This window comes from Manis pentadactyla, chromosome 2 (assembly GCF_030020395.1).
Source record: "Manis pentadactyla isolate mManPen7 chromosome 2, mManPen7.hap1, whole genome shotgun sequence".
NCBI classification, from domain to species: Eukaryota; Metazoa; Chordata; class Mammalia; order Pholidota; family Manidae; genus Manis; species Manis pentadactyla.
Window position 1 is genome coordinate 22,574,691 of NC_080020.1, and position 18,637 is coordinate 22,593,327.

The following is an 18,637-nucleotide window of genomic DNA, read 5'->3' on the forward strand; positions in this document are numbered from 1 at the left end:
TACAGTGAGCTATTTAAAGTGCTAAACAAAAATAACTGCCAAGAATTAAGATGAAATGAGACATTTTCAGACAAAAATACAGAATTAAAATATTCACTAACAATAGCAAATAAACAACAGAAGAAATAGAAGTAAAGTATTCTGGTTTTCTTGCATTATCTGGGAAAAAGTAAAGGAACCAAACCACTAGTAGACTTTGGTAAATCAAGGAAGCATATTGCAGTCATTTAGGTAACCATTTGAAAGGAGTAAAAGACTACATAACTTCCAGAGAAAACAAGGAAAGGAGGGGGAAAACATAGAACAGGTGGGACAAATAGAAAATATACAGAAAGATGTAGATTTAAACCCAAACTAAAAAAAAAACTGTCAGTGTATATGTAAAAATAAAAACAAAATATGAATATATATTTTTTGCAAGAGACACATGGGGATTCAGAAAGGTAGAAAGTAAAAGGATACAAAAGAAATAGCTGATCATGAACTATGTGAGCTAGTAGAGCTATCTTACTGTCAGATAAAGTAGGCTTTCAGGCAGAAAGTATAACTAGAGATAGCAAAAGATGAAATGCTTTTTAAGTTTTATGTACCTAGTCTCACAATTACAGTAGGGGGGAGTTCAACATATTTTTTTCAAATGCTGATGAAATAGAAAAACATTTTTAAATCAGCTAAGGACATAGAAGATATCTAAAATGAATTGTTTTCTACAAGATATGATTTCACATGGAAAATACTAAAACTAATTAGATGTAAAAAGTTAGCATTTAAATAATTTCCTCTGTGAATAACTATATGTTCATTTAATGGTGTTGGAAGAAAATAACTTTGAAAATAATTACATTAGAATAAAGGGAGGCATGATGCATTTATTTAAAAAACAAGCTCAAAGCAGAATAATTTTAGTGTGGGAACAGGTAACTTTTGAAACTGATTCCATACACTAAATCATTTGAACCTGACTCAGGGAATAAGGAGCTGGCTCTAGCATTCTGTTTACAACTGAAAATAGGGTATTACTGTAAAGCAATTTTGGTGAGCAGAATTCTAAAACGACCCCACAGTCTCTGTTTCTGGTGTTTCCCCTGTGATTAGGTTAAGCCACATAACAAAGGTGAAGGGAATTTGCAGATGTGATTAAGATTCCAGATCCACTGACTTTAAAGTAATCAAGAAGATTGTCCTGGGTGGGCCTGACCTAACCGGGTGGAAGTTCCCTAGAAGAGGGCTGGATCTCCCCTGAAGCCAGACACGCCTCTGCTGGCCTAAAGCCTCAAGAAACAAATCTCCCAACAACTCGACTGAGCCTGCAGCCATATTCTTCCCTACCTGATCCTACAGATGACAATGTAGCCTTGCTGACACCTTGACTGTAGCTTTGTAAGGACCCAGGGCTGTAAGTTTTGCTTGGCCTCCTGACCCATGAAAACTGAAAGATCATGAATATACATTTTAAGGCACCAAATCCGTGGTAATTTATTACGCAGCAGCAGAAAACTAACATAGCAATACTATATCCTACTGGGCTTGTTCTGTGGAGATGAAACTTCTACAGACTAATGGTATTCTAGAAATCTATGCAGAATTTAGACACTATCTAGTTTCACCTACATAACCTACCTTCCATTTTATAGATGGAATGAAATGATTTGCCCAAGGTCACACAGTTTCTGGAAGGACCGAGGGGAGAACTCAGGCCACCTGACTGGCAGTGCTCTTTTCAGTTCCATCACTGCCTGTCGAAGATGGAATGTGGGAGCTAGGAGAAAGTGGGGAGTCAGCCTGGAGAAACTGATGGGAAAAAATAAGCTGATGCAAAGAATAAGAGCTAGTCAGGCTTCTTGATTATGTTTTTACTATGTAAAAGTGTACGGGGGACCTTCAGGCCCAGAGCTCTATGCAACTTCCTAATAGGTGAGGCAGGTGAGATGGTTTTCCAGGACCAAACACACACACACACAAAGCAAATAATGTTCTGTCAGAATCCCCGATGAATACAGTTCCACCCTTTGCATTTCATCCCTTTGAATTAAAGTCCAAATGCAAGTAAATCTAGTGAAGAAGGTAGTGAAGACTGTAGCTTACTTATTCCTCACCATGGGTAAGAACAGCAGAGAAGAGGAGACACTGGAATCCTACTTGCAGTGGGAAATTCTGCCAAATTGAGAGAAACCCACAAGCACACAGGATGAAGGGCTGGGAGAGCAACGGGTAACAGCCTGTCCCACTCTGTACTCACTTCGGTTTTACCCAGCACAGCTCACTGCCCCTCACAGTGTGCCTTCCCTGTCTGCTCAGTGGAGTAGGTACCCACAAATCCCCATGCTCCTGCACTCTGGTAGGGTCAGGGGAGCTCTTCTGAGTAGGGGGAACATGTGGAAATAGCTGGGAATTCTTACCTTAAACACACACAGCAGAACAGTGTTAAAAGCCCAGGTGTGGAGGCCACTTGGCTTGAACTTAAATGTGGCTCTGCCACTTTCTAGCTGACCTATGTTGAATATGGTACTTCAGCTTCCTAATACTTACATTATGCGGCTGGAAACAAAAGCGAAAATGGGAAAATAATAGTTTCTGCCTCACAGGGTTGGGAGAATTCCATGAGATAATCACTTATAGTACTTGGCAGTGTTCTGACACATAGTGAGCACTCTATAAATATTTATTCTATGATTAATAATTTCTAGCTGCAGGGACTCAGTGACCTAAGCAAATATCCTCCCCCCTCTGCCTCAGCCAGAGTTTGTTAGCATCCCTGCCTTGGACCGTGTCTTCACTTTACCAACAAAAGTGACAGATGCTTAATCCAGGTTAACGATTTTTTTAAATCAATCAGCAGCAGGACTGATTAACCTGACCTGTTCTTCCAGTCCAAGTATGAGAGTGGTAAAGTAGCTATTCAGTCTAGTTCAGGAAGCATTTATGGCACTGTGATTAACAGTAGGGATCAAGGAGTAGGAGTAGAGATAAGGGATAAAGAAATAACAGTGTTTACCCATAAGAAGCTCACACTCTTCTGAAAGAAAAAGGCATTAATCATCATCATAAATGGCAATACAAGGCAGAGAAGTGCTATGCTGAAGGTGCAAACCACGTGCTATTGGAGAAGAAGGAAATACATGGAGCATGGGCTCTGAATTTAAGAGGATCTTGATTTGAATCCTGCTTTCCACTCTTGTTAGAGGTGTGACTTTGGACAAATTACTTAAAATCTTTGAACTTCAGTGTTCTCTTTAAACTAGGGACACTAAAAGCACTATATTGCACCATCCTTTTGTGAAAGTAAAGTGGGACAATATTTGTGAAGTCCTGGAATGCATTAGATGCTCAAAACGTGTTAATACTCATTCCTTTGCTCTTGTCTTTTCCTAAAATAGGAAGCTTTACAAAGAAGGACGCCATTGATATGGGCTTTGAGGATAAGTACATGTTCAAAAGGATGAAACACAAGAAAAGGCAGAATGAGTAGAATACGTGTGGTCAACCAAGCCGAGAGTTGATGAGGTCCATGGTGTGTTGGGAGCAGGTGCCGCCCTGTGGCTTTGGAAAGAGGCTTAACTTCTTTCATATTCACTTTCACTTGTAAAATGGGAATACTACTTAGTAATAGTTTGGGGATGCCATGGAAGTTGAATGAGCTAATGCACATAAAGGGCTTCCTTAGGGCCCTGCCTGGCTCACAGTGAGGGCTTCATAAATGTTAAAACTGAGCCAGTGAACACAGCACAGCTCCTAAATTTAAAAAGAGTTCAAAGGCCTGACATTAGTTTAGGCACCATGACTGCTCTGAGTCTGACCTAGGAAACCACAGTACTAGTTTCATAAACAAATAGTCTTTGATAGTCTGTCCCAGCTCTGACTTTCCAAAGGAAATGCACACACTCCACATCTGAACTGCAGCTAACAGTTAACTTTTGAGAGATTGCCAAAGGTTATCCAGCTGGTTTTACCACCAAGGAGTTCACTGAGGAAGAAGGCGATAAATGAAATGACTTCCTGCTGGCAGACAAGCCTAATTATCCCAAAGTGGGAGCAAAAGCAGATAGAAGCAGGTAGCTTCCTGAAGGTGTGGCCTTAGTCTAGCACTGCCAGAGCTCTGAGCAACAGTGCTGCTATTTCCTTTCCACCACACATGGAGACCAGAGAGGAGGCAGCTAGAACCAGCTCTGAGTCACTGATGCTGGGGACATCTCTTCAAGCCTCTTGCAGAATGTGAATGAGGCTGATGGTTCCCAGGGTAGTAGACTCAGGGGTTTTCTGGCCTTGCTCAGTTGTTAGGACCCTTTCCTAAGGCTCTACCCTCAGAGGGAACTGGTGAGATTGTCAGAGAGAATGGAGAATTTAGACCAAACAGAGAGGGCAGCTCAAGTACCAAGGAGCCCCACTGGCCACTGAGTAGCTTGGGGTACGTAATGACCTGTGTCCCAATTGCTGGTCACAGTTTAAGACCTTTGTTCTTGCTATTCTGTTAGAATGCTCTTCCCCTCAGATCTTCCTTTTCAACACCCAGTGTCTCAACGTCCATGATCTCAACTTAAATGTCTCCTCTTTGGAAAAGCCTCTCTGGACCCACCCTGCTAAATTACCACCCTCATTCACCAGGCATTCTCATATCTTGCTTTATTTTCTTTATACACTTCTGACAATCTAAAATTAACTTGTTAATTTGTTTTTTCTTGGCCATCTTTGCCTGCTCAAATGCAAGGACAAGGACAGCAGAAACCTCGTCTTTTGTTCACTGCTTTACCCCCAGCACCTTTCACAGCCTGGCTCAGTAAGTACCCAGTAAATGTGAGATCGACAAAGAAATGAATATAGAAGACTTGGAAACTTCAGATTTGAGCTTGACTCCTAGAGCATAGTTGGTAGGGGAAGTCCAGAAAGGATCTTTACCCCTGCAGAAGTTCAATGACTCTAAAAGTCAGAACCTTATCTTTAATGATAATGATAAAGAAAACAATAAATAAGTAATGATAATGATATCCACTGATTTGGTCATTTCCTAGGCTGTCTGGACCTGCAGGAAGGATTATGGGCCTCACACTTTCCCAGGCCACCCTGTACTGACCAGGCAGATGAGGACTGGCTTTTCTGGTAACATCCTCTAGGATTCCCTCTTGCTGACTGGTTTGGGCTGGTGAGCTCAAATTCGAGTGCTCAGAAATTAGGCATTGAAGTGGGTGCAGGGGTCGGGGAGATACAGCCCGGAGTCTGAACCTTTCTCTGTTCTCAGAAGACAGAGAGGCGTGGGATTTCCCATGCCAAGTCCAGCCTCACATTTACCCTTGGAAATAGTTTTTGTCCCATTATGTAATAGCCTCAAGCATTTACCAACCCAGCAAGGAGTCCATTTCACCAGGACCTTTGTTCCAAAGAAAGGGACCAGAGAAAGGAATGGGCAGGACATACGACTATCAAATATGTGAAATAAATCAAATTGGAGCATTTTCTCCAATGACCACAGATCCCCGAGGAGCTCTCTGTTCTCATTTTACCCCAACTGGCTTCTGTCACCATCAAAATTCTTTAATAGTCTAAGGATTTGTTCCCGGTCTGGGTTTCTATTAATTTCTCTGTGGCTGGAAAAAAATGGAAAAACACCAGGATGTTTCAAAGAGATCAGAAAGCAGCCAGAGCTGTTCAAGACTGCACGTACCATCTGACCCAGCCAATCACAGAGTCTAGAAACCAACAGGGAGCCAGCAGAGGAGAAACCCGGGCCGAATACACAGCATCCTGTTTAAGCCTCTAGCATCCATCATGGTTATTTGCCGCTGACTAAGTGCCTGCCCTGTGCTGGACTGACAAAGGAGCCTCTCCATGCGGTGGACTGCAGAGGGTCTGTGCTAGCCCTGCAAGGACACCAGAGCGGTGCGAATCCCCCACCATGCTATGCGATCAGGAACAAAGCACCCTCCTGAAGTGGGCCTCACTGTGGATGATGGGTAAAAATATGGCCCCTCAAAGATGACCGTGATTTGGTCCTTGGAACCTTATGAAAAAGGAAGCATGACTCAGAGGGTGGAGCCAAGAACACAGAGCCAAAAGGGGCTCTGCAGATGTGATTAAGGTTAGGGCTTTGAGATAGGGAGATCATCCAGGTGGGCCCAGCCTGACCACATGGGTCCTCAAGAGTGAAGAGGAAGGCAGCAGAGTCAGACAGATACGATCTGAGAGGGACTCAACTCTCCATGCTCACTGTGAGGACGGAGGAGGTGGGCTGTGAGCCCAGGAAGGCAGCGGCCTGCGGGGGGAGGGAACGGCCCAGGCTCACAGCCAGCAAGGGAACGGCGACCTTGGCCCTACAACCACAGACCTGAATTCTGCCAACAACTTAGATAAGATAGGCAGGGAACCAATTCTCCCCTAAAGACTCCAGAAAGAAACGCAGTCTAATGATGTCTTAGGCTTGATTTTATTCCGGGGAGACCCATACCAGACTTCTGACCAATAGAAATTTAATATAATAAATTTGATTTTCAAAGCCATTAAATTTTTGGTAATTTGTGATGGCTTTAGAAAATGAACTGATCCTGAGTAAATCCCTCTTTCAAACTAGGCCTGTTTCCTGTCAGTCACTTGGAAAGGATGGACAAGGTGAACTCTAAGAGTCTGGATGACTCTCACAATCTGACTCTGCTCTCTTGACATCCTGCCTGCCCTAGAGCCCTGCCCCAGGTCCAGGACAGTCTTGTGTTGAAGACCATTAAAGAAAAAATTGAAAGGAGAGGAAGAGAAGAATAATCTTTAAAGAGCTCCAAGGTGTTCCCTAAGATGTCTCCCAGAACACTCAAAAGGAAAGGTCTCCTGCTTGCCATTCATCACTCCCTTGACCATATCCCCGAGCAGCGGGGTCGGAAGTCTGGGAGAGCAAGGAAAAGCTTCACAGTCAGCGGGCAGGCACGCTCCAGAGCACTGAGTCAGGAAGGGTTTTCCTGCCTTGTGGAGGTAAGCTGCAGTCCTGATTATCAATGTCAGCCTAGGGCAGGGCATTAGGAGTAGTAGTATCATATGTGCCAGATACATGTCATCGCTAATTGAAACTGATTTGGGGCACCCAGTTTAGTTTTCCCTGTCTTCCCCTCTCCTTCCATTTCATTTCCCTGGTGCTATGCAGTGGGTTACCAGCGATTCACATGTCCTGTCGACCAATCAAGAGTCCAAATCTGTAAAATAAAGAAGTTGTACACAACTAACACAACTAAGCAATTAAAAGTACACAGCTCATCACTGAATCTGGTTGGCTGCTGTCTAAAGTACCAGGCAGTTATAATTCTGACCTGTTCCCCTTCCTGGCTACCTGACTCTTAGCCTTTACTTCTGGATGTACCCTGTTCTCACTTGAGGTTCACTGTCTGTGTCTGCTTCCCTAGTGAGTTGGAAGAGTACAAGGGTCCCTAGAGATTCACAGTCCAGTGCTGTCAAATTCTCACTTAACTTCCCCTAGGTCACCTACAAGTAAGTGACAGAGGCAAGACCTAAAACCAGTTACTCCCAGTTCCAATGAGGTTCAGACCAAGGGCCCTGGGGCCAAACTGCCTGCATCAAATTGCAGCTCTGCCTCTTATTTCCTGTGATCCTGGGTGAGTTACTCTCTCTGGGCCTCAGTTTCCTCATTTATAAAATCAGTATAATGATGGTCCCTACCTCACAAGATTGTGATACAGACTAAATGAATTAATACACGTAAAATGCTTAGAATAATGCCCAGCTCATAGTCAGCTCTCAAATGTCAAGTATGATAATTATTACTACATCTTTCAGCTTATCTGACCAATCAGGGCAGGGGTCTGCAGGGTACAGTAATACCAATATTTATTTCTATACATGTGTCTGTCTTTGATAACACCACCAACAGGGGCAGTATACAACCAACCAAGGTAAAGATCCTCTTTCCTTGGAGATAGTTCCTTTGTGTGTATGTTTTAATCCGTGGAGGAGAAATAGAGGCATTTTTTTTTAAAAAAAAGATCTGGATAAGGCTGGGAAAGCATCTGAGGCTGTGACCATCTCTTTACCCCCTCAGTTTGTCACCCCTGGGCCCCAGTATGTTACCCAACCACATTAGGCCCCCGAAGCTTTAATTTGTTTTATATATCAAACACCTCACCACAGCTCAGTAGTGATTCTCAAGCTGCGCTGGAGAGGGGAAATCCCCAGATCTTTTATGCAATGGATCTCACAGTTCTGACGCCCTAAGAGGCCTGTGCTTGGAAGCTCTGATGGAGGATAACTTGTAACCTCCATGGTATGATTCACAACCCAGGGGGGCCGTTGGAAACAGGAGGCTCCTGCTGGGGTGGAGAAGTACTCTCCTTGGCTTTTTTGGTCATTACTGCAGAAGTACATGATGTCCTGAAGTTCAGCTGGGCTGTCCTGTATGTGCTCGGAGGACTGCTGAGAAGCCTGCACAGCTCAAAGAGCACATCACGCCCAACCACAGGCGCCCATCTCTTCCATCCCCCACTTCCTCATTTTACAGATGGAGAAGTTGAGGTCCAAACGGGAGAAATGCCTCATCAAGGTAACTTAGGGTGCCTGCCTCACTCCAAACTCCCACCTGCACCCCCACTCCCACCCCCATTCAGGCATTCACAATCCTTGCAGGCTGTTCACCACTACAGTGGCACCACAGATCACAGCACACGGACAAGAATCTGTGATGCCTGAATGACTGAGCAGCTTTCACCACTGCAGCCTAGAGCTTGGGGGACTCTATATACAGACACATGGGAGCCTCATGATCCCCCAGGTGTGCTAGACCGGAAGAAACAAGTGGAGTTGCAGGAACCTGGGCCTGGCCACTCCATCAAAATACCCACCTCTGAGAGGAGTTCAGGTTTTTAGGCTTTACATCCCTCATTCTTTCACTCAGCAAACGATATTGAGTGTCGTCCACTTGTCAGGCCCTGTGCCAAGTGCTGAGGATGCCTCAGACATGAGCACAGGCAGTCCCTACCTACCCTCAAGGAATTCGTGGAGGGGGGCCGGGGTGCAAAGAGCCAGCAAGTGAAACAACCAAGTCCTGTGCAAAGAGGCAGAAGGACGAGGGAGCTTGGAAGGAAGGCTTCTCTCCAAGGTAACTTTTGCACACTTCCTTTCTCATTTGTTTTCTGTCATTTTCTCCATTTCACAGGTGGAGAAACGAGACTGGGAGAGAGGACAGTGAAACTACGAGCGCCAGACGAGGGGTGGAACCCACACCCCAGAACTTCAAACTCCTGGCGCCTTCTTTGCGGGGCTTTAAGAAAAGCAGGACAGATAACCGAAGAGAAGCTGGTCTCCTGAGGCCTGGGACTCACCCGCCGAAGCTCCTGCCTCCTGGGAGGCCCAAGATCGTGTGCAGAAGGTGCCTAGAATTTTAGGGGCCGAGCTAAGGAGATAGGGAAACGCAACAGTGACGGAGGTGGGGGAGATGTAGGAGCAGGCAGGATGACAGTGGAGAGTTGGGAGGGCGCTGACGCAGGGGGCAGCGGGAGAACCCGAGCCGCACACGACCCCCAACGGCCCCACTCACCCCGGATCCGCAGAGCCGCTTTTCAAACCCACGGCCGCAGCCGGGGGGCGCCGGGTCCGCGGGAAGTCCTAGGGCAGAGCGAGCTCGAGCGCTCCTCCCGTTCTCAGGGGCGGCACGGGCTCCGGCAGCGGGAAGCCGCCCCCGCCGGGAATCGCCGCCCCGAGGGGCAGGCGGGAGCGCGCACGGGCCGCAGGGCCGCCGGGCCGCGCGGCTGGGCAGCGGGCGAGCTCCGCTCCGGGGCTCTGCAACGCGCTGCTCCAGGGGACCGCCCCGGAAAGCCCGGGCCCCTGGCCGCAGCAGCCCAGCCGGCTCCTCCCCCGGCCCCCCCGCAGCCGCGAGGACTCCGCGAGGGTGAGAAGGAACCGCGGCGCCTTAGGTTCCCGCTCGCAGCCTGTCACGCACGCACCGGCTGTGTGGCTCTGAGCAATCCCTTCGCCAGGCGGGGGTCTGAGCTTTCTGCTCTGTAAACGGAGAAGGTTGACCTAAAACGTGTCCTCCAAAATCTTGACCAGTTGTAGTCTACACATGGGAAAGTCTTGCCAATGGGTTTGGATGGAGGAGCCGGGACTCAAGAGTTCCTGCTTTGCAATGCCCTGTGCAGAGGATCCTTAACTGTCACTCTCTATAAAGGAAGGATAACACCTCCCTCCTAGCTCTGCTGTGAGGATTGACTGAGAGGACCAGCGTGAAGCTGGTTGGTTGTCTGTAGCATCCTGTTTATTTTGTGAATGAAAGGGCCCGATCCAGAGTGATCAGCGGCCTACAAGAACTCTTGGCATCTCTGGGCCCCCCACCCCACCCCGTGACCTACCAGTTCCCCACTCTGATCCAGGACAATGCCAACTCTGTAAGCTCCTGCCTGCCACTTCATCCACCCAGCGACAGGTGGCACCCACACTACTTTTTAAATTTATCTTATTTTATTTTTATTAAGGTATCATTGATACACATTCTAATGAAGGTTTCATATGAAAAACAATGTGGTTACTACATTCACCCATATTATTGAGTTCCCCCCATGCCGCATTGCAGTCACTGTCTGTCAGTGTAGTAAGATGCCACAGAGTCACTACTTGTCTTCTCTGTGCTACACTGTCTTCCCCGTGATCCCCCCAACACCATGTGTGCCAATCATAATACCCCTCAATCCCCTTCTCCCTCCCTCCGCACCCATCCTCCCCAGTCCCTTTCCCTTTGGTAACTGTTAGTCCATTCTTGGGTTTTGTGAGTCTCCTGCTGTTTTGTTCCTTCAGTTTTGCTTCATTGTTATACTCCAAAAATGAGGGAAATCATTTGGTATTTGTCTTTCTCTGCCTGACTTATTTCACTGAGCATAATGCCCTCTAGCTCCATCCATGTTGTTGCAAATGGTAGGATTTGTTTTCTTTTTATGGCTGAATACTATTCCATTGTGTATATGTGCCACATCTTCTTTATCCATTCATCTACTGATGGACACGTAGGTTGCTTCCATATCTTGCTATTGTAAATAGTGCTGCAATAAACATAGGGGCACCCACACTTTTAAATTCAGTGGTCAAGAGTTCTCCAGTCTTACTCTTCTGAAAACCAGGAGCTCAGGCCTTGGCCATCTGTGCCCTGGTGAGGAGTCTGGGAGTCCAGGTGCGCTTTGGTTTCTTCCTGTGCCCCATAGACTAATAAGAACCTTGCTGCCTTATTCAGGTCTAAATTTGATATAGTGTAGACCCTGAATTTAGCCCTCTCTGAATCAGGGAGCAGGTCAGCAGAAATGACATATAATCAGATGCTGGTATTGTTAGAGAGAAAACAATGAGGATGAGGGGACTGACATGAGAAGTGATTTGATAAAAATTCTAGGGATTGTCACCCAAACATAATGTTTTAATTGAAAGAGAAGTGGGGGATTCTAAAAGCAAGTACCATGCAAGTCTCAATAGTTTGATACAAAACTCCCACTGGGAAAAAAAAGTTAAAAGAGGACAACCTCAATTTAATGCAAAATGTTTACTGGTTAGTGGAAGGGGACGGAATTCCCTCTGGGTGGGCCACTGGGAACCCCATGTACCCTGTGTGACTGATCACTGGCCTCCCTCTGAGAGAATGTGAGGCCCAGCACTGGAGACAGCAGCAGCAAGGCTTGCTCTTCCTTTTCTATTTAGCAGAGGGAATAAGGATTTGGGTCCTGACACCCGAAAAGCAAGCCAAAAGAAGAAATATGAATATCCCATGAGAAACATAACACATTAGGTCTGATATCTCAGCTGGGCAATTTACCAAGAGGGCTTTGGAAGGGAAGAATAATGCACTTTGTGTTGGAATAGTAGGAAGGGAGAAAATAGCCAATTTTAGCAGCAAGCTTTTGTTACAGCAAAAATCAGGGAACAATTCAGATTTCATATCCTTGGTCCTCAATTACAAGTACTCCAAAGGGAAAACCATCAGGTTCTCAAAGAAATAAGTAATACTTAGTGGGAGATCCCTCTGATAGTGGGAGGAATTTGGATAAAAGAATTGTAAACTGGTGACATTGGCTCCTAGCAAAACGCTATCTAAAGGGGCCTCACTAGGATTCAATCTGTCTCAGAAACCCTCTGTGAATCACATGTATGAAAGAATTTTCTTCTTTCATATAGTTTTCATTTGCACATGTTTAGCTGTGGAAAATAATGTGGTCTATTGGATTGGAAATCAGAAAACCAGAATTCTGAGTCTGTCACTCAGTAGCTAAGGGATAATTAATGTTCCAGTTTCCTCCCTTGTAAAATAGTAAAATGAGACCTATTTCTCTTGTCTGACACAATTACTATGAGTAAAGGTTTCATTCATGTATTTTTTTTAATTCAAAACTATTCATTGAAAGTCTTCTATATATGTTTTGGGCACCAAGGAGAACAAATTATTTCTGTATTGTGTTTACATCTAGTGGGAAAATGTTCACAATAAACAAGTAAGTAAATAAATATGAAATTTATGAAATGAAGAATATATTACAAGAAAATGTGATAGAGTGATGAAGGGTATTTTATCATGGCAATTGTAATTAATCTGAATTTCCTAAACTGTTTATACCATCACTGATTATGCTGCTCTGTAATATATCAGCTTAATCAGAATTTCCATGGTCTTTAGCAAGACTAAGAATTTTGACTGATATTATATCATATAACTTGGTGAATAATCTTTAGATGCCTGGATAATTTCTAAAGAAGATAGAATACAAAAATATTGGTCACCAAGCATGGAATGTATACATACACACACACACACACACACACACACACACACACACACAACCTTTGCCTCTTATTTTTATGTTTTAGAGTGTATAAACCTTTGGGGTATATTAATGTATATGTTCAATTTTGCCACTTTAAGAAATTAAAAAGAACATGTATGGCCACAGAAGGTTTTGTAGTGTTTGCTGGTAGGCTAAGTGTTTGTATATTTCACGGCCGCTTGGCTACAGTTCATATGGTAAGGTAGTAGATCTTAATGTTCTCACCACAGAAAAGAAATGGTAACTATGTGACAGGATGGAGGTGGTAGCTAATATTATGGTGGTGTATTTTTGCAGTTTATAAATGTATCAAATCAACACATTGTACACTTTAAACTTACACAATATTAAGTGTCGATTATACCTCAATAGAACTGGAAAAAAGAGAAGTGGGTAGGATCCCATTTTATCTGGCATAATAAAACTGAAAATATCTTTTTGAGATACACAACAAAGTAAGATAGGGACAAATGTATGCACCTATCATTTTTCTAGTTTATAACACTGTGAATTCTCTTCAAATAAATATATAAACCTTTAAAAATTTGTAATTTATATAGGACACTGTGACTATATTAAACACTAAAGTAGCAAAGAAATATGAATGAATATTAAAGATTATGAGTGTGGTTTTGTTTATCAAGGGGAAAAGGAAAACAATTTTGTTTTGAAGTAAAATAAATGACTGTGCCAGAATGTGAAAGACGAGTAAAAGAAAATTTGAATGGGTAAGTTGTAGAAGTTTGAGGAAAGGAAAACTGTTTTTCTTGGTTTATAATACCTGTAAATAATGAGTCTAGAAAGAAGCAATGATCTAAAAGGCATCTATAGAACCTGCTATCCAATGTCAGAAGAATACACATTCTTCTCACTTGCACATAGAATATCAGACCATATTTCAGGCTATAAAATAAATCTCAGCAATTTGTTTTTTAATGGTGGCACTAGGGTTTATTAGGCTGTGCCTTGGTACAGGCGTGGGGGATTGCCCATGGTGCTCGTGATGTATAAAACCTGGGTATCTGCCAATCCTTCTTCAGCAATGACACCAGGAAATTGACAGCTAAGTGGATATTGTATACAAACTCATCATCTGACTCATCACGACCAACAGCCACTGCCAGACAGAACACCTTCTACATCTGGACCCTGATGGTGGACTTCACTTCATCGACTTTGGCCACCATGTTCACATTGTGGGTCAGCAAGGAAGGGAACTTGCCAGCCTGATTCAGGCCTGGGCCCAAGATTCATGAGACCTCCTTGATCAGAGACTCTGAAGCCAAAAAGGTATCATACTTCCTGGCCAGCTTCTTCACCAGTTTCATATTCTTGCTGAGTTTCTTCAGTGCCTCAATGTCCATGTGGGGCATATCCACAGCCTTGACCTCCTCACCGTGCTGCTGGTCCCCGAAAACACATACGGACAACTTGGGGCGGGGAGTGGACTTAAGCCTGATGGTGCCCGAGAACTGTTTGTCCTTCTGAGGATCATAGTTCTTCAAGCTGATCTGCAGCTCCACCATCTCCAAAAACTTATGGCGTTTAAGCTGGGTCCCCTGCAGGACTTCCTGCACTGCCTCCTAAAGGGTTTGGCGGGAGACTTTGCTGCTCATGGTGCCTCATACTGCAATAACCTGAAAATATGTCAACAAATTTAAATAGACTGAAATCTTATGTTATCCAATCACCATGGTATGAAATTAAAAATTAGTAACAGAAAGACATTTGGGATGTTAACAAACATGTGGAAAGTAAACAACATATTACCAAACAAGCAGTGTATCAAAAGAGAGGTTACAAAAGAAGTTAGAAAATGCTCTAAGATGTATGAAAGGGAAAAAGCAACATACAAAAGTCTATGGAATGCAACTAATGCAGTACATAGAGGAAAATTTATAATAATAAATGCCTATATTAATAAAAAAAGAAAGCTCTCACATCAACAACTAAACCTGTCACCTAAGACACTGAAAAAGAAAGAGCAAACTAAACCAAAAGCAAGCACAAGGAAGGAAATGATAAAAATTAGAATGGATATTAATGACATAGAGGAGAGGAAAACAAATTAAGAAAAATCAGTGAAACCAAAAATTGGTTCTTTGAAAAGTTCAACAGAACTGTCAAACTTTTAGCTAAACTGAACAAGAAAAACAAAGACTCAAATTACTAAAGTCAGAAATGGAAGAGGGAACATTATAACCGACCTTCGAGAGATAAAAAGGATTATAAGGAAGCACTCTGAACAACTCTTTGCTAACAAATTAGATAACTTTGATTAAATGGACAATTTCTGAGAAAGACACAGACTGACTCCAGAAGAAATTGAAAATCTGAATAGACCCACGACAAGTAAAGAGATTAAATTGTTAATCAAAAAACCTCCAAAAAGTTCTCTGATAGAAATGATAATCCCAAAAGTTGTGTTTTTACTGCCCTGTAGGACATTAACCAATTCTGCAACTAACTTACCAGTCTTATTTCAGCGTTCTTTGTCATCCTACTGGCTCCTTCATTAAACATCTAAATAAAACTTTGATACATGCCCACTATATGTATGCATGCAAATTAAATTTTTAACATTTTTGAAATTATACCTTGATAAACTATTTGGAGAGGACATGATGTTGGAAACAGATGTCACACTTCTTAAATGCATGCCATTCTCCCAGAATGCCAAAAATCTCCAAGCCAAAGAAGGCACGTGTTCATGTGGTTCAGAGGTTTTAAAACCTGTTTAAATCCTGGTCTGGCACTTACTGTGTGACCTTGGCAAAGTAGTTAATGTCTATGAGCCTCAATTTTCCCTTCTACAAAATGTGAATGCTAATGCCTGCCTCAAGGGGTTTTAATAGGGATGAAACAGAATGAAGCGAAATTATAAACATGAAAGACCTTGTGGCTGGTGAACATTGCCTATTTGTATAACAGTACACATGAATTTTATATTCATCTATAGGTTTTGTTCTGGACCCTGAAACAGATGTTTTTATTGCCCTATGGAGAATTAACCCATTTTGCATCTAATTTATCAGTCTTAGTTCATCATTCTTTGTCATTCTATTGGTTGATTGATACTATCTTCCCTTCCTGAATTTTCAATAAATTGACACACTTCATGTCTAAAATTAAAGGGGAAATTAAAGATCATCTAAACCAAGTCCCTCCTCATACATATTGGGAAACTAAATTGAGGCTCAGGAGGTTGAGTGACTTCTCAGCTGGTGACTGTCAAAGCCAGAATATGAACCCAGGACTGCCTGATCACACACCTGAATTCTATACCACTCTACACTAACACTTTGTGCAGGTTCTGATTGTAGTGAGTCCCTACATTCAGAACTCTAGTTATAATATTTTCCTTTCTTGTTATCAGCACCTGGTCCAGAATAATGCTTCCTTTTTGAATGAATGAATGAATGCCAGATACTTAGAAGAAGATGAGAGGTCAACCAAGATTTCTCTTCCCAGTTCTGAAGTTGTACTTAAGGGCAGTTGTAAGCTTGAAAACTTATTGCATATTAGTCACAGTTATAAAAAAAAAAATCCAAAAGAAATTGGATGTGTTGGGTGCGTGTGAAGAGAAAGAGACTGATTGATTTTAAGGAATTGGTGCTCATGACTGAGGAGGCTGACAACTCCAAAACCTGCCAGTCAGGCCAGCAGGCTGAGACCCAGTTGATGTTGCAGCTCAAGTCCAAAGGCAGTCTGCTGGCAGAATTCCGTCTTCCTCAGGAGTGCTCAGTCTTTTTCTTACGGCCTTCAAGTGATTGGATGAGGCCCACCGCTTTATGGAAGGTAATCTGCTTTACTCAAACTCTACTTGTTAAAATGTCGATCTCATCTAAAAAAAAAACCTTCACAGCAACACCAAAAAGTGTTCAATCAAATATCTGATTACTATGATCCAACCAAGTAGACACATAAAATTAAACATCATATTTGCATTCCCTTCTGGCCACCACAGTCTGAAAGGAACTTTAGGTAATTGTGTGTGTAGAATATAAAATTCCTCTCAGCTATTAAAATAGGCCAAAAAAAGACAGAATTGCAAGAAATCAGGATGTTTGGTCTAGAAATGGGGGTACTCGTGAAGGCTGTGGTGACTCTGAGCAAAACGTTGGGACAGAGGGAGCCAAAATTTGTGGGCCACATACAGCCACAGAGCATCAGTTTAGAGAGGCGGAGCTAAGTTCACTCCAAGAAAGGAATTTTTGAGGGCAGCCTGAAAATGGAACGAAATGCTTTTCTTGGAATGTCACGAGCTCCCTGACAGAAAGATGTTGCAGAAGATTCCATTGGCTTGGCAGAGGGCTGGGGAGACGGGGAAGTGGTGGACCTGGGGCACAGTAAAGGGCCCTAAACTGGCACTAAATAGTACTGACCCATGGCTTCCTGTGCGGGCTCCATCGTGAGTTTGCCATGTGACCTCCAGGAGTCCCTACCCTGCTCTAGCTCTTTTGGCCCCGAATGTGAAAAGAAGGGAGTTGAATTAGATATTCTCTTAAGTCACTTGCACTTCCAAAATCTTTTCAAAGCTAAGACTCAAGGACCTTAAGGTTACTACAGTTCTGAATTAAAAGCACATCCATGCAGGGTGATCCATCTTTCTCCACTTATGGATATATCCTAGCTCAGACACAGCGCCCTCCTCTCAGGCTCCAGACAGCTCAGTTCTTCCCAGGAAGTCAGGTGCTGTGTGCACTTAGGGTTTTTGAGATTATTCTTCTCCCCACCTTCCCATTTCCTCTTGGAAAAATTCCCAAGGTTGGTTTTGTAATCTTACTTTTTTTAGGGAAGCCCCACTTGCTTGCTAATTTTTGAAATAAATATGCCTTTATCTCAAAAACTAGATGCAGAAATTTTTATTTTCATTATAACTTTTTAATTGTAGCTCATTGAACTAATGATTAGGCAAGAAGCTAAAATGATGGAGTTTTCCAAACATGTAATTTGAGATAAAGCAAATTAGCTGCTAAGCAGACAGAAAGAAAGAAATGGAAATGGAAGGGTTCCATTTTATAGCTTTTAAGTGGACTGACGGTCATGTGGTCTCATTAGTGTGTTTATAATTGTCTGAATCAATTCTCATGGCTTAATTCCAAAGTATTGAATTATCACACAGTCATGTAGCTGAAAGAGAGGAGAATGCCTATTGCTAGCAGACATCTCAGCCCAGTCGGTCTAGTTTTTGAAGTAAATTGTGATCTCAAGAAAGAAATATAAAATAAAAGCCTTCACCTTTATTTTTTCCCCCCAAAAGGTAACTTACTTAAAAAACTTCTTTAGCACTTGCTGCATAGCAAGGATTTTATATGCATCATAGTCCTTGCAACAATTCTTTGGTGAAAACATCACAAACCCCCACTTTACATGTGAGAAAACAGAGGCCCAGAGGGTAAGTGAATTTGTCTACGATTACCCAGCCACCAAGTAGCAGAGCTGATTCTAGATGTCCTGAACCTACCTGACTCTGAGTTAAGTCCTCTCTGAGCCTCTGTTTTCTGCTGAGTGAAATGGAGTAATTCATGCTTTTGCTAATGTACAAGCCCAATCAGACCATTAGATGCAAGACTACAATAGAGGGTAGAGGACAGTAATTGTGAGAATCAAAACGAAAAATTGTTTTGCAACTTAAACAATGCTATGAAATTTTAAAGAGTATAAACAAATATTACTTATTTACTTTAAACATGCATGTAAGTTTTACTTGTCCCTTCAGATTCACCTCACACACATCTCCATTCTACAGGAATGGGGCACCTGTCCAACATCTGGCCCAAATCAATGAGCCCTGTAGCAGGCACTGTCAATGCCCTGCCCAAACCCCTTGGACTCCATCCGTTTGAGTTCTCCACAGA

The 18,637-nt window shown here is 43.1% G+C and overlaps 2 protein-coding genes and 1 pseudogene across 8 annotated transcripts in view; 1 reads left to right on the plus strand and 2 right to left on the minus strand.

The window, feature by feature from the left end:
* Window positions 1–10,047, minus strand: part of SMIM3 (small integral membrane protein 3) — a 126,142-nt gene extending 116,095 nt beyond the window's left edge. For 4 of the 6 annotated variants that reach the window (XR_008993298.1, XM_057490681.1, XM_057490679.1 and 1 more), the window contains exon 1: window positions 9,518–9,681. The gene's annotated coding sequence lies outside the window, so the exon portion shown is untranslated. Of the gene's footprint in view, window positions 1–9,517; window positions 9,682–9,923 lie in introns of those variants that run through there. The other 2 variants (XM_036881489.2, XM_057490686.1) reach the window with 2 other exon arrangements.
* ZNF300 (zinc finger protein 300) overlaps window positions 1–13,871 on the plus strand; it is a 131,639-nt gene extending 117,768 nt beyond the window's left edge. Inside the window, exons 8-11 of one of the 2 annotated variants that reach the window (XR_008993276.1) lie at window positions 5,007–5,094; window positions 8,342–8,524; window positions 9,137–9,349; window positions 13,752–13,871. The gene's annotated coding sequence lies outside the window, so the exon portion shown is untranslated. Of the gene's footprint in view, window positions 1–5,006; window positions 5,095–8,341; window positions 9,350–13,751 lie in introns of both variants that reach the window. The other variant, XR_008993275.1, reaches the window with a different exon arrangement.
* LOC118910391 (60S ribosomal protein L10a-like) lies at window positions 9,957–18,026 on the minus strand (annotated as a pseudogene).
* Window positions 18,027–18,637: the final 611 nt, after the last annotated feature.